Here is a 16,191-nt window from a genome sequence, read left to right as displayed (position 1 = left end):
TTTTATTTATTTATTTTAATAGGTTTTTTTTTTTTTTTTTAGTCAGGGTCTTGCTAAGTTGCTCAGGGTCTCTCTAAATTGCTGATGCTGGCTTTGAACTTGCAATCCTCCTGACTCAGCCCCAAGTTGCTGAGTTTACAGGTGTGTGCCACCACGCCTGGCAAGTCTTTGATTTATTTTGAGTTGATTCTGGGAAATCATGAGAGATAGGGATCAGTTTCATTCTTCTGCAGTATTGCACAACAAGTCTCAAAAGTTTCATGGAATTATGATCTTTCGTAAGTGTCAAAATGAGGTGCCAGAAACTGACTATATAATCACAAGAATGGACAAATTTTGGACGGAGAATTTAAAAGAGCTGTATTAAGGACATTTGATGAGCTTCAAGAGAACAGAGAAGTGATTCATTATTTTAATGGAGCAACTTAACAGAGGTAAGGAAACAATTAAAAAAAATCTTGAGTTGAGAAATGTACCAAATGAAGTTAAAAAAAAAAAGTGCAATGGAAGGCATTAGTAGTAAAATAGATCTAACCAAAGAAAGAATTAATGATCTTGAAGTTAGGCTTTTTAAAAAAACACAAATTTGGAAGAGAAAAAAGGGCAAAAAAAAAATGAAGAGGAATGAAGAAAGAAGCAAGCTGGGGGATGGGGAACAGGGAATGAAATGGAGTATATTAAATTCCATGCATGTATGATTCTGTCAAAATGAACCCAACTACTATGTACAACTGTAATACTCTAACAAAAAGAAGAAGAAAGCTTACAAGAAATTTGGATAGTATGAAAAGAGCAAATATTCAGAACATTGGGGTTCAAAAAGGAGTTGATAATGCCAAAGAAAGTTAATTCAAAGAAATAATAACAGAAAAATCCCCACTTCTAGAGAAGGATACAAATATCCAGGTACAGAAAGGTCAATGGCCACCACTTATATTTAACTAAACAAAATGTACCCTAAGACATAATATAATCTGAAAGATGAGAAATTAAGATTCTCAAGTAAGAGAAAAGAAATGACAAAAGAATTGGTGTTCCAATTCACCTCACATTAGATTTCTCAGAAGATAACTTATAGGTGTAGAATGAGATTTTCACAGCACTGAAGAGGGAGAAAAAGAAACTTCCAACAAAGAATGCTGTATCTAGTTAGCAATACTATCTCTTAGAAATGAAGGATAATGCTGGACATGATATTATACACCTCTAGTCCTAGCTACTTGAGAGCCAGAGGTGGTAAGATTGCTGGAGCCCACAAATTTGAAACTAACATGGGCAACATAGAAAGTTAAAAAAAAATAAAAAGAAAGAGTAAAAGAAAAAAAAAGATTATACTACAAAAGAAAAAAAAGTATGCTTGATTGTTGTGAGATGGCATTGAATCCTAAAATTACTCTAACATAGTAACCTCAGTCTCTTTGTAGATTACATGTGGTATTCTGGATATATAATCACTTTCTCTGCAACTATCTCTTCTAATTACTCCAATTATTTTTTCAGCTTTTTATTTATTTTCCTGCCTTTCTATACAGAGGGAGTATCTGGGAAAATATTAATTGAGAGAGGACATTTTTTACTTTGTTTTATAGAATAGGAGAAAAGTCCAAATATTTCTTAATTAGGGATGTTAGCTGTAGAATTTTTTATAGATTTTTTTTCATCAGTTTGGGGAGGATTCCTTCCATACTTACTCTCTTTTAGTTCAGAATATACATACAATTTTGTCAAATGTTTTTTTATACATGAATTGAGATAATTGTATGTTTTTTCTCTTTTATTTTGATGTATGGTAAATTATATCAATTGACTTTTTAGAACATTAAACCACATCTGCATACCTGTGATAAAATCCATCTGTTCATAACCATCATTCTGCTTCAATATGTGTGTGTGTGTGTGTGTGTGTGTGTGTGTGTGTGTGCGTGCATGTGTGGGCGTGTCCTCAGTTTTTCTTTCTTTTTAAGAATTTTGCATCTGTAATTTTTTGGTCTGGATTTTTATGTAATATCTTTGCCAGATTTTGGTATTAGAGTTTTTCTGACCCCACAATAAAGATTGCATGTTTAAAAGAACTTACATAGAATTAGAATTTCTTACTTCAAATTTTATAAAATTTCAGTTAAGCCATCTGAGGCTTGGGTACCTATATAGGAAGATTTTTTTTATTATGAAACTTAACATCTTTTGCAATTTCTAGGCCATTTGTATGTCATGTTATTTATGTCAGTTTAGATAAGTATGTTGTTCAATTTGTCCATTCATCTCCCTTGTATAATATTTTAGCTAAAAGTTGTTTATTTTCCATACATTTCCTATACTCTCTATGATGTCTCCTTATTGCTCTTGATGCTGATAAATATGTGTGTTCTCTTTTTTCTTGATGAATCTTAATAGTGTCTAGTTTGTTAATCTTATTCATAATATTAATTTCAATGTTTTGGTTATTGGTTGTTTTATAACTCATTGATTTTTTCTTTAGTCTTCATTATTTCATTTCTTTGATTTGCTCTGGGGTTAATTTTGTCTTTTTACCTAGTTTCTTCAGGTAGAAGATTTGATCATTTGTTTTAAACCACCTCTCTTTTCAATATGAACATTTAAACTATAAACTTCCCTGTGGCGATGGTTTAGTGGAATCCCACAAATTTTGATATACTCTTTACTATAATTCCTCTCATAAAATTTTCTAATTCCTTTTATGATATCTTAGCTGACCCACGGCTAAAAGTTTTTTGTTAAGTTCTGAATATTTGAGAGTTTTCTATATATTTTTTAGTTCTCAATTCCTATTTTGATAAAAATATGTACAGAACATGTTCTTTGCATAATTTTAATAATTTTTGAGGGCTTTTTATGGCCTAGTATATGTTCTGTTTGGGTAAATGATCCGTGCACATGGGGAGAGACTAGTGGGATGTTACATATACGTAGTTGTCTGTTAATGTGTTAAATAAAATATCTGACCATAAATGTGGATTTGTCTACTCCAGTTAGTCTGTCAGGTTTTGCTTCATGTATTTTTCAATACTATTTTTCTGGTGCATCCATATTTGGAATTGTTATGATTTCCTGATCAATCAATCCCTTCATAATTATGAAATGTTTCTCTTTTTCTCTAGTAATGATCTCTCTCTGGAAGTCAATTTTACTGATGTTAACATAGCCATACGAAATTTCTTAATCTTACTCTTCAAGTAGCATATTTAACCCAACAAATCTTAATCTTAACAGTATGTTTTCTTAATCTTAGTGTTTAAGAAGTATGTTTTTTCATACATTTACTTTTAAGTTTTTCTTTATATATAAAATTTGTTATTTGTAAATGGCATAGATTTGTTTCTTACACACACACACACATTAGTATACAGAAATTTATATCTTAAGATCTCTAACATTTATATAGAATATTTAGTCTATTAACCCTTATGGTAATTACTGATATAGTCTGATTCAAATGTTCTCTTTTTGTATTTGGTTTATATTTTTCCCATTTGTTATTTGTTGTTCTGTTTCTACTTAATACCATCTTTGAAGAAATAACAGATATTTGAATTCCATTTTAGCTGAAAATTTTAATATGTGGAAATGTGCCTTTGTACTTGAGTAGCTTATCTAGAAAAGGGATCTCTAAATGAAATTTCAGCAATGATGGAAATATTGTATCTGTTTAGTCCAATATGGTAGCCACTTATAGCCCTGGAAATTTGTTCAGTACAAATGAAAAATTGAGTTTTAAGTTTTTATTTAAATTCCAATCTAAATTTATAGAGCAATGTGTAGCTAGTAAGTACAGTACAAATTAGAGATTACATATCTTTAATTCATTACATTCACCTTCAAATAAAGATATTTCAACAGTGTGTGTATATACAGACACACATACAAATAAACACACACTTAAACAAATTTTATTTTTTAGAGAAGTTTTAGGTTCATGGCAAAATTGAATGAAAAATATAGTGTTCCCATACATCCCCTTTCAAGTCCCTCAACATACACAATGTCCCACCGTGGACATACCATATCACAGTGATAAACTTGTTACAAAGTAATGAACATGTATGCCTATGTATTATAACTCAAAGTTTATGGCTTACATTAGAGTTCCCTCTTGGTGGTGAGCTTTGACAAATATATAATGAGCTTTGACAAATATATAATGACATGTGTCAACGATAGTACTATGTCATCCAAAGATAGTTTTATTGCCCTAAAGAGCTAATGTATTCTGCCAGTTGATCTCTCCCTCTCAGCTCTTCTCTCCAAGCCTTCAGATCTTTGGAAAACTGCCCTCTGTAGAGTAGAGAGGTGAATGCAAGTTTCCTCAGCAGATGGGAAACTCAGAATCCTAATCTTTCTCAGCAGCGTACACATAGGACTTAAAATTTTATTAAAGATTTGCTTGGTTTCTTCTTAGCTCTGTACATGGGATTTTTTTTTGTCTTCTTGCCAAACTAGCCAAGGAGGAGAGTGGCTTTGTTCGTCTTCTCACCAAGAGGTATTCTCCAGCAAAATATAATTTATTCAAAGTTTTTTTGCTTTGTTGTTTTCTGAAGGGTTTAGGAAAACTGATTTTATATGTCACTGAATTTATTTTCTTTGTTAGGGTAAAATTGCACTGTCTTATCGCTTTATACCTCACAATTGGATGTGGAATTATTACTTGATATATATTTGTTGGTAGATTTAAGGAATCAGGAGAATATCCTCTGCTGTAGTAAGTTTTTAAGTTATCAGGTGTATTCTTAATTTGCTCCTTGCTATATCCTTGACTAGTATTTTGCTTTCCACATTTGTTTCCCTAAGTACAAAAAGGTAGAAATAATTACATCTCATTTATAAACTTTTTGTGAGAATTATATGAGCTATATGTTAAACTACTTAAAATGATGCTTATAACATGGGAAGAATTACATGACCATTATTTCTATTTTTATATGAAATAGTATTTTCTTTGGAAAGATAGAATGTGTTCAAAATCTCTTAGCAAGATAGAGAAAGAATAAAGATAATTACCCCCAACTTTGTAGAGGGTAGAATTTAACACTACTACAATTATTAAAACAAAAGGTGTTTCCATAAATAGATTAATGTTTAATCAACCTGAATAACAACTTACAAGTTGTTGGTGAGCTCAGAGCTTCATGAGTGAAATTAGGTTCTCACAATAATGGGGAGGAAAATACACCAATATGCAAGTTAAAATGATCAAAGGGGTAAGCAGCCCCTCTGGCTCTGAGACAGACCTCATCATTGACTGTTTGTGTACCTTCAAGAGCTGACAGGACTCCCTCCAGGAAACTGAATAGCAGATACATTCACCTGTCTTTTATGCCATCTCTAAGCTGCAGTGGATGATGTTGCCTGGTCACCAGTTCCTGAGATTATGTACAAATGAAAGAAATAATCCACAGAAACCACTTGGAACATCTTTTTAGCCGTTAGGTTTTCCCTCTTCTTAGTTCCTCTCTCCAAAGTCTCTCCCCTTTCTTCCTATTGCCATTGCAGTATTTCCAGTTAACTTCCCATTTTCTCTTCCTCTCAAGTACCTGAGGCCAAAGTAACAATAATGATAATATAATAATAACTAATATAGTATCACTTACAGATGAAAGTAATGAATTTATGACATTCATCAATGAATACATTTTCTTAATTCAATAACTGTAAAAAATATTAGACATTGTCAAAGGTCTTTAATAATTAGCAAATGAAACAAGAAATAAATGCCAGAACTGTCTAACCTGGATCTGGCCAGTCAAAATAGGAATCTGACAAAACTGTGGTCACAACCCAAAATTCTTGAAATCCTTAAAATTTCATAGCTCTGTCTTAAATCTTTTCATGCTGTCATGTTTGTCTCCATTTATTAAAAAATCTGATCAACCAGTTTTGAGGTAGAGTATCTGCTTAGTTTGTGTAAGTTCCTGGATTCAACCACCATGACAAGGGGAAAAAAATCAACAGCAAGGTTAGGGCATTAACTCATAGGAGTACTGAACTTCCCTCCCTCTTTCTCTCAACTTTATTCTTCCCCACACCCCAAAACTAGTCACTCCCTTCCTCTTCCTCCCTCCCTCCCTCCCTCCCTCCCTCTCTCTCTCTCTCTCTCTCTCTCTCTCTCTCTTACACACACACACACACACACACACACACACACAGTGAGAGAGCAAGAGAACAATCACAACTGACCTGAAAATAATGTGATCCATCTATTCTGATGCACCTTCAGGTTCTGCTACTACTGGTTCAGGGAGGTGCTTTTAGACAAGAGGCTGTTACAGTATAAACAGCCAATTATATGATGTCTGGCTTCTTTCCTAATGAATTTGCCAAGAAACAATGTGCATTTCCTGAAAGAAAAAACTGAAAATGTGTGACCTAGACTGGTTCCCATCTGTTCTTGGGCCCTGTACTAGGTGAAGGACCACCATCAGTCACAGAATCTGCTCCACCCATCCCACTAATGGATTGTTTCCTCTTTGCCTTGTTTTCAAGGTTGATGCTTTCTGAGCCAGCCAGCCAGCCAGGCAGCTGCAGAGGACAGCGGCACAACTCTTGAATCCTGTAGATAATTGCCAAAGGCAGCTGAGTTCAGAAGCCCCACCTGTTAACGAGCTGCCAATTATTTATATGCTTATAAATCACCTTTTAAACACTAACAAGCACTAATAAGCCTTGGCTGCCAGTTACCATGGAAACTGACCACATGTGAAAAAGGAATGAGACTACTGACATATGGACTGTGGGTCAATGGTCCAGTATCTCCTGGCACTGACGTTTTTATTCCTGCACATGAAACTGTTCTGTCCAAGTATAACCTCAAATTACATGAAAAAGGAGGCATATGACATGATGAAATGCCTGCTTCCTCCCCTGCAGCCCCGGGTGTCTAAAGGGGATAGAATTGTGTCCAGCTCCCCATGAGCTATGGGAACAGGCTGCCCTAACTTGTTAAGTGGCAGTTCCTATGTACAGCCACACAGCTGGCCTGCCCAGGCCACCTGCTGTCAGATATTTTATTCCCCAAAGCTTCCTGGGCTGCTAGGCTCCACTGGTCTGAAGAGATTTTTCTAATAGATTCAGTTTGCTGTTGCAAATAGATATGATAATAAGCTACTTGTGGGATGCTCAGTAATATTTAGTGAGATGCAAGTAATGGTTTCAGATGAAAAAGAACATATTTTTGCTCCCAGCAAACTGAAGGCATTTTCTCTCTTCTTTTAAAAGCTCAGTGAGAAGGCAACCACCCGTGACCCAAAAACTCTTTTTATAGTAGAGAAAGAAAACTACCTTCTGCCTTCTACTGGTTTTCCAAACTAGATATATAAAAGCTCACCATAAGTGGCATCAGGTATGAGATGGCAGCTCAAAGAAGCTCAGGGACATAGAACATTAGTGAATAGTGACCTAATCTAGCAATAGAGGAATGCGATTGTATCATTTTGCCATGACTGACCCAGAAATGGCTTTTGCCATGGATGCTAAAGGAAACCAGTTTTCAATAGGAAACTACTGATAACACAAAGTTTCCTACCCTTCAACATGTATTCAAATTGATTCTTTTCATCTCTCAACCTGCCCACTGGAGTTATTACTATCACTATCATTTATGTTCTTCATCTTAGCTGGGAGACACAAGAAATGCATGAGACTCTTTGCAAATCTTTAGATTTTGATGAAATTTATGCTAGTTGTGGGGCAAATTTCTCCCCTCCATCCTGGAAAAAATATATACTCACAGATATTTATATCTACATATCTATACCTACCTTTCATTCTTTAGAGTGATTGATGCATATGCCAGTCTTGAAAAATGTACCCCCCACTACTGTCATTTCCATGGAGAGAGTCTACTTTATATTTGGCTCCTACCAGCCCTCCTTACAATTATCTATGCTTATTAGCTCAAATACTCAGGGATTTACAGTGAACACAAAGAGGCAATGCTCAGGTCAAGTCTTTGGTAGTATATTATTTATTTATTTATATATATATATTTGGTAGGGTTGTTCCCCAAAGTAGATACTTTGGCATGAGCAGAGGAACTGTGCAAATAAAAATTCAGTGGTAGAAAAGATTTAGGACTGATTAGAGGTCAAAACAGGATCAGTTGTTCTATAAATTTATAAAAATGTAAAGATCATAAAGAACACGGAGACATTGCCATTGATAATGGAGAGGTAATCAACCATATGGATTCCTAAGGAATGTTCACAAGGAACTTATGGCCCTTTGGTCTTGTTCTAGCAGGTGGGTGTTGAGGTTGGAAAGGTGAATTAGTAATTTTTAAATGTATGTATGACTGATTTAATAAGGAATCAAGTCATTTGAAATGTCAAGGGTAAACAGACAGACTAAATTCTTGGGTAGGTGGGAATATGACCAACCTCCCCACAACTCTGAATTTTCTCCATTGGAGTAGACAAGTAAAAAGGGTGGATCTTGGGAACAAGACTATAGACCTGTTTGTGCTTTCAAATGGCTGTGTAGCTTTAGACAAGTCATTTCTTAATTTAGGGCCTTAGATCTCATAACCCCTCTGTGAACTTCATAAGGATATATGAGTTTATGCCCATATAATTAATGTGTTATGAAAGCTGCATGTCTCTAAATAAATATTGTCAGTGTGGAAAGTGATAACATTAATAACAATAATCCTGACCCCTCCTGTCGTTTGGCAGTAGACTACTACTCTCAGAATTGATGAGAAAAGGATATTGAAGGAAAAAAAAAAAAAAAGAGGGAGAGAAACAAAAACAATACTGTTCTAGACACAGCTTTAAAGTTGTTGATACAAGAAAGGAAAATGGGAACTTTTTAAAGAGAGGATAAACAGATGCTAACAGGATAGAAAGAGATAGGAGAAGTGTGGGTGTAGAAAGGCAGAAAAGATGCTTGGTTGATGAAGACACTGGAGACCTGGTCCTAATCTTGGCTCTGTGACTAAGTGACCTGAAACATGTTATTGAATCTCTCAAACTGGAATATGTCACCCACTAATAAAAAGATATTTTTATTAAATGAAATTGAAAATGGAACCTCAGTGTATAAAATCAGCCTAACATTCTGATTCTTTGGTGGACAGCTTCCTGGGCCTGCCCTTTGCTACCACTTCACACTGGGGTCTTGAATTGTCTACTTTAAAAAAAAAATTAAAATTTTGGAAAATCGTAGTTTAAAAACTAGGGAACCAGATAGCATCTGGTGATCTAACAGTATTATTTTTACTTATGATATTCAAACACTCCTAAGCCAAGTTTGAATTCTCTTGAGGAGGAAATTAATTTTTTTTTTTTTAGAGAGAGAGAGAGAGAGAGAGAGAGAGAGAGAGAGAGAGAATTTTTAATATTTATTTTTTAGTTCTCGGTGGACACAACATCTTTGTTTGTATGTGGTGCTGAGGATGGAACCCGGGCCGCACACATGCCAGGCGAGCGCGCTACCGCTTGAGCCACATCCCCAGCCCCAGGAGATTAAAATTGAGGCTAAAGAATGATTCAGATGGAAAAAGTAGCTTATTGCTGACAAACTGATCCAAAATCAAACATCTAGAAAATCAAACATTGATCACCATAAAGGAAAGAGGTATTCATGCAGGAGCAGTGTCCCCCAAATGAACACTATCCTCAGAACATTTATATGAGCAGAGTAGGACAAGGAGCCATGAAAGTTCTCCATAAAAATCACTTGAATTGAACTCTTCATAGTCATTGATACCTTTTATAGCTGATCAAGTTTGCAACCCAATGGGTTAAACACTTCAAAAGACCCAGTACGGTGTCTTTAGGGATGTAACCTCAGCCTTGTCCCTATAGGCTGCTTTCTTTATTCTTTCACTTTTTGTCCATTAATTCCACAGAGAAATACTGAATTCAGTTTCCGTCATCTGACAAGAGGCAGCTGGACAGATTCTGAGCAGATTCATTCAATCTCTTGCAACTAGAAGGAAAGAGAGGGTTTCTGGGGACAGGATCTGCCAGCCTTTCCAATGAAGTCATCAATCTCTACCTTAGGTTTTTTGGAAAATGCTCCTTAGCAATGACTTTACAGAAAGCTCACACAACTCATTCCTGAACTTCAGAACAGGAGTACTATTTTTAAAGCTTTTGGGAAATCCCAAATATTTTCATCTTTTTCTCATGACTGAAATTGTAGTTTCTAAGTTCGAGGTCTCCCTGTGGTCTGTACATTCGGCACCCCATGGGCTGCAGTTGAGAGAGGAAACGGAGAAGGCAGCCTGGGTGGAAAACACATTTATCCAGTAGTCTTCTGACAGCTCCCATCTGTATGTGGTTGATTCAGTAACAAGCCCCAGAGACTTGATGTTAAAGTATTGTTATTTAATCTCAAAAGAAATCTTTAATATTCTGAATTTTTAAAAAGTCTATTAATAAATGTTTCAAGTTTCCATAACACCCACATTTGTTTGTTTTCAGATCAGATGTCCCTCACTAAGGATTATAAATTGGACATTTGGCTGAAATCTCACTTTTTATGCCTGAAAATCTTGGAAAGTCAGCTATTTTGTAGTTAATATCTGAAGAGGCAAAGTATGAGTAACAGAAAGTGATGGCTTTAGTTTTAGTCCTTCTTTTCCAAGCTGTTGAAGGACTTACTCCTATTCTCTTCTCTCATAATTTTATGTTTTGTTTTTGTTTTTGCCTGTTCCCCACCTTTTCTTATTTATTTGGTCTTCTATTGCCTTTCCCAAATCTTCTTGTTAGTGTGAGTGAGTAAGTGTGTTTGTGTGTGTGTGTATGTGTGTCCATGTGTATAGAGCTACAGAAGAAACCAGGTTTAGAGTTTGGGAGAGAAAAGTCAGAAGTATTTTAATTTTATTTTTCATTATTTCAAATTCTTCTTAGAGACAGGACTAAGCCATACCCTTAGGCTAAGAAAAGTGATCCTATACCTTACGCTAGGTCTCAATACAACTGCAAAGGAAACATGGCCCATATGACCTTACAGATTTGTTCCCTAACCTGTTCCTATTTGGTTGCTAGTGAGATTCAGAAAAATCTCTCTGATTTGGCTCCTGCCTATCTCTCTAGTCTACCTTTCCTACTGACAGCCCTACTCTAGACATCTTAAACTGCTTGGGGTACCAATTAAATGAAACAATGCATAATTTCCTTCCCATTACTTCCTCTTTTTAATCCTTAATAGTTTGCTTTGGATCCCATCTACCATAAACTTGTGCAAAATTATTTGTCCTACTCAAAAACTTTAAAACAGCTGGGCAAGGTGGTGTACCCTATAATCCCAGTGGCTGGAGAGGCTGAGGCAGGAGGATTGTGAGTTCAAAGCCAGCCTCAGCAAAAGTGAGGCACTAAACAACTCAGTGTGACCCTGCCTCTATATAAAATACAAAATAGGGCTGGGATTTGGCTCAGTGGCTGGGTGCCCCTGAGTTCAATCCCTGGTGCCAAAATTTCTAAAACATTTAATCGGTTCCACATCCATGCTTTTGCTGTTCTTGAAAATGTCTTTCCCAATATGTCAAATTTCTTTTTAAAAAAAAAATAGTGTCCCCCAAAGTATCAGAATACTGCTATTTACACACACACACACACACACACACACACACACACACCACACACACACACACACACACAAATACAGCTTGGCTAAAGTATAAATGACATACAATGAACTCTTCATGTTTGAAGTACACAGTTATGTAAGTTTCAACATGTACCCATGCCCAGAACTCATTACCACAATCAAGATAATATACACACCCAATGTGTTGATTTGTTGGCTTGAATATATTTCTTGTTCAACTAAATTATGAGAGTAGGAATATGTCTGATCATACCTTATATTCCTAGCATCTGAGTGTCTGGAACCCAGAAATTTTATGTATCAATAATACATGAATAATCTGTATGTTATCCTGGTAATGTTCCTATATTACTAATTACATGTTCTAGTGTATGTAGAGTCTTCAGGATACTCAGAACATCTATTATCTTGCTGGTTACTTGGGTTTTGCTGGATATTCTGGATTTCAGGATTGGTTGGCTGTCAAGGTCAGGGCTAGCAGGATATGGCAAGACAGGGAGAGGATCCCCCTAGAGGCCCAGCATGTGACTGACCACCAAGCCTGAATAGAGAAGGAATGGCCGTAAGACTAGTGATCACAGCTGCCTATGCTGAGATGGGCTTAGAGATAAGGCCAGCCTTGACTTCAAGAAGGGGGCTGGACAGGCTTGAGAAGCATGGGGTGGTTAAGGTAGTGTTAAGGAAAAGTGAAGCTGTGGCCAACAGTCATGGGTTAAAATCATTAACTTTATACAACTGTTTTCCTAAAGCCTCTGGGCAGATTCTAATTTGATCCAGTAACAATATCTCCTTGGCTCCAAACTGATGAGCATCTGCTAATTTTTCTAACTGCTTTAATCATTTTGGGGGCTTTGCTTTAGAACCTCTCCAAATCTCCCCCTTCTCACTAAAGTCTCAAGTCTTCAAAGCCTGTGCCAGTTTTAATGAAGGACTACGAGCATTACCTTATGTTCCCACATTTACTATTCCTGTTTAATATTCTCTTCTTTGTCTCACTTAAATATATCAAAATGCAAAGTAGAGATCCTTGAATTTCCAGGAACCAATAACTTACAAAACAAAAATGTGAAATTCAATCTAAGGTCACACATAAGCCCAAAGCAATTTGTGTGTGTGCCTTCCTCACTATAGTATGATGCTCTTGAGGACAAGGACTCTGACTTCTTCAATTTGTTCTCTAAGAAGTTAGCACAGTCTCTGGCTTCTTTTTCATTCGTTTTGTCAAAAGTAAATACTCTGGGTTAATTTACTGTTTTCATCTTCAAGCACTCCTAATCAAGAGTGATTGGTAACTCAAAACCAATTGGGAAATTAGGAACAACAAAAACTCAGAAAATTTTTTCAGTATCTATTTCAGTACATATATTAGATAATTTTAAAACTTCCAACTCTTTTTTGTCAATGGACCACTGTGTGACATGGGGTTATAGTCACGAGGGAAAGGGAGAAAAATAAATAGTTAAAACGTAGAGGGGTACAGAGAAAGGGAGTTTTGCAAATGGAAACTAGATATGAGTTAGAATTATAGGAAAGGTGGGAGAAAACAAAGTGGATACAGAGAGAAAAGACATGCACCCTGGAACAGGCACATGCCCTGTGAATGATCCCCTAAGCTCCCCACTAATCAAAATCTATCACATTTTCATCTGGAGAGGTCTGAACATGAGGCTTAGATGATTCTCCATTAACTGTCTTAGGAGAAACAGATGAAGTACATGGCTGTCCCTACTTTGTCTTCTCCTTAAAGATGTCATTCTCACATTCTAAAATTGTAGCTTTCTCTCAATAGTATATTTTTTAGTCACATAGGAAGAGATGTGAGAATTCAGAAATTCCCTGTTAACAAACCATCAGTTAGTTAGACAGGTCATTAGCTGCAGCATCACCTGCTTAAAATGAGTCCTGAAATTCCAGGTTATCTCTGATGACTTTGAAAAAAATAGCTATGAATGAATGCAAATTATCATCTTCAAAGGAAGAGAAGGTAGAAGATTTCAACTGGCCACGAGGAGTTTCAGAATAAGACCTAATGGGAAATGTAGGTGCCACCATTGCTTCTGAAATACAAATATTTAACCCACCCTGAAATAACACTAAAATTTTCCAACAGAGTTATGTTTTATATTTTCTAAACATTCCATAGAAATTAAAGCCCCAAGTGATGCCCAAAATGAGAATAGGGTTTTTCACAAGTTTTCTTGACTAAGTTGAACTGTTTCTACAAACTGTCATGGGATAGTCAGCATCATTAAGTGCTGTACTAGGACCCATGCATTCAAAGGCAAACAGGCCATGGTTCTAATTCTTATGGAGTTTATAAAGTAATAATAATAATAGGTAATATTATCTCTTAATAAATTGGTGATAATAGTTCAGAATCCATTACAGTGAAATAGACTGTCTTACTTGCAAAGAACTCTGATGTGTTTGACAGCTATGCTACCAAAATAACTCAAGTGCTATCTCAGAGGGTAAAACAAGGGGCATTGCCTGAGGTGGAGATGGTATTTGGGCTGAGTTATAATTAAGGAGGAGGAATTTGCTGCATAAAGTTGAAGGCTGGAAGTAGGGGAGGGAGAGAAGAAGGAAGATTCTACCCACCCCACCCAAGGAAATAGACTAAGCAAAAAGACAAGCACATACACGTGTGCAGACAGTCATATATAATATCCTTTGCCTGGCTGTCAGCATATTTCAATCAGAGATCTGAACCAAGAGAAAGAAGAAATGATTTCTCATTTTCTGGCTCTACTGTGATCTATTGTGTGACCTAGAGCAGAACCTGTATAATCTTAGAGTCTCAGTTATCCCCATTGTAAAATGAAAGAGTTGGATTCTGTAATGGAGAGGGCCTTGTGCAATGAAAACATTGAGAAATACAATTAAACTTGTTTGATCTAAAACTCACAGTATAGGGATACAAGAACAGTTTGGGGGAAGGGATCTAAACTCTCCTATGTTTTATTTCATATAAAAACAAAACATTTTAAACTCTCATCACGAGGAAAAAGTAATTGCATATTAAATATGCCTTTCCTGTAAATTTTTTTGCTGCTTGGTAAAACAGAAAACTTTAGATATCAATTTGACATCTTCCTATAAAAATAAAGGATACTTATCCTCCTAAATTTTAGATATGAAAAGGCACTGCTGAGCATGAGGACAATGATATATACTACATTATAATACTCTATCTCATCTGCCCAGGCAAGTAGGGATGATAAAGAATCAGGGCAGTACACAACACCAAATTCCAGGTGACAGAGAATTGAATGGCTGGAAATAGAGTGGGGTTGCATCAAATCTGCTCATATCTAGATATTTGTAGGATTTTCATTTGTCAAATATGAAAACTCAAACTCAAAAACTATGTATAATACCAAAGATGACTCAGACAGATGCTTCCTTCTGCAAACATCTCTCCAAGGCTTGGAACCCAAGGTTTCAGTTTTTTATTCTCTGGTACCTCATTTGCCCCATACAGAAGCAACATGAACACACTAAGAAGCAGGCATGGAATTTAAACTCTTCCAGTTTATATAGGTAGGCTTGAGTTAAATTAACAATGAGTCACTGGACAAATAACTAATAAGTCACCAACTCTCTAGTTGTTGTTATGTTTGTGTTGGGCATAGAGAAAATATCTTTATGTGTGGAGGTGTGTGATAGTCTCTTTTCTTATAGGATTTAAAAGTTTTTTTTTAATTAAAAATTGGCATTAGCAACCAGAGGTGTATGTATGTCTGTATATGTGTATGTATATATATATATATATATATATTTTTAACTTATAAAATGCTTATTATAAGATTCTAATGGTTAATATTAGAATCTCAAACTGTATTTGCAGAATAAAGTTACCACTGCATTGTAAAATGGCATTTTAAAGACTAGATTCCATTTCAATTGGTTACTAGGAAAAAAAAACACATATTTAAACTACTCCCACCATAAGTGTCCATGACCTGCCATTTGGTAATACTGATGATGATGATGGTGAAGTGAAGGTTTGAGATCTAGTAGATTTCCTTGGGAAGCTGGAAGTCCCACTATATGTAGCAACCATCTGTTGAATTAGGGGAGGTCCCAGGAACTTTGGATAAGGGAGAATGGCACACTGGAAGAGTTGACCACTCTTTTCCTCAGGGAGTTTGTCACCTTGTTGCACACACTGGGATTCCTTAGGCTCTCCTACTCTGGATGCCCCTCATCCTTTGGTATTGATCCAAACTACTTAGTGGTGAATACAGGTGGTATTCTCCTTCTATTTAAAGGTCTTGTGTATCTATTATTGTTTTCATGTTTATTATCTTAATACCTGACAGTTATAACATCTTTCTTCCAAAGAACTCTCTGGAGTGCTATAAGGTGTCAAATGAAGACAAATGAAAGTGAAAGCACTTTCTGCTCCATAGATGAAAGGAGATACATGCTGGCCCTGCTGCTCTCCAAGAAAAACTTTTCTTGCTTTTGTCCTTGTTTTTTTTTTTTTCTCCTAGATGGAACACCTTACTTAAGGTTCTGTTCTTAGATTATGCTCTCTTTTTCTTCTCTTAATCTCTCAAACATACACATACCTGCATTTTAACTCTTACCTTTACCCTGATGACTTCCAAACCTGCC

This window comes from Spermophilus citellus (genome assembly GCF_964194105.1).
Source record: "Spermophilus citellus genome assembly, chromosome: 7".
Lineage (NCBI taxonomy): Eukaryota > Metazoa > Chordata > Mammalia > Rodentia > Sciuridae > Spermophilus > Spermophilus citellus.
The sequence above is the reverse complement of the archived record's forward strand: the minus strand, read 5'-3'. Positions refer to the sequence as shown.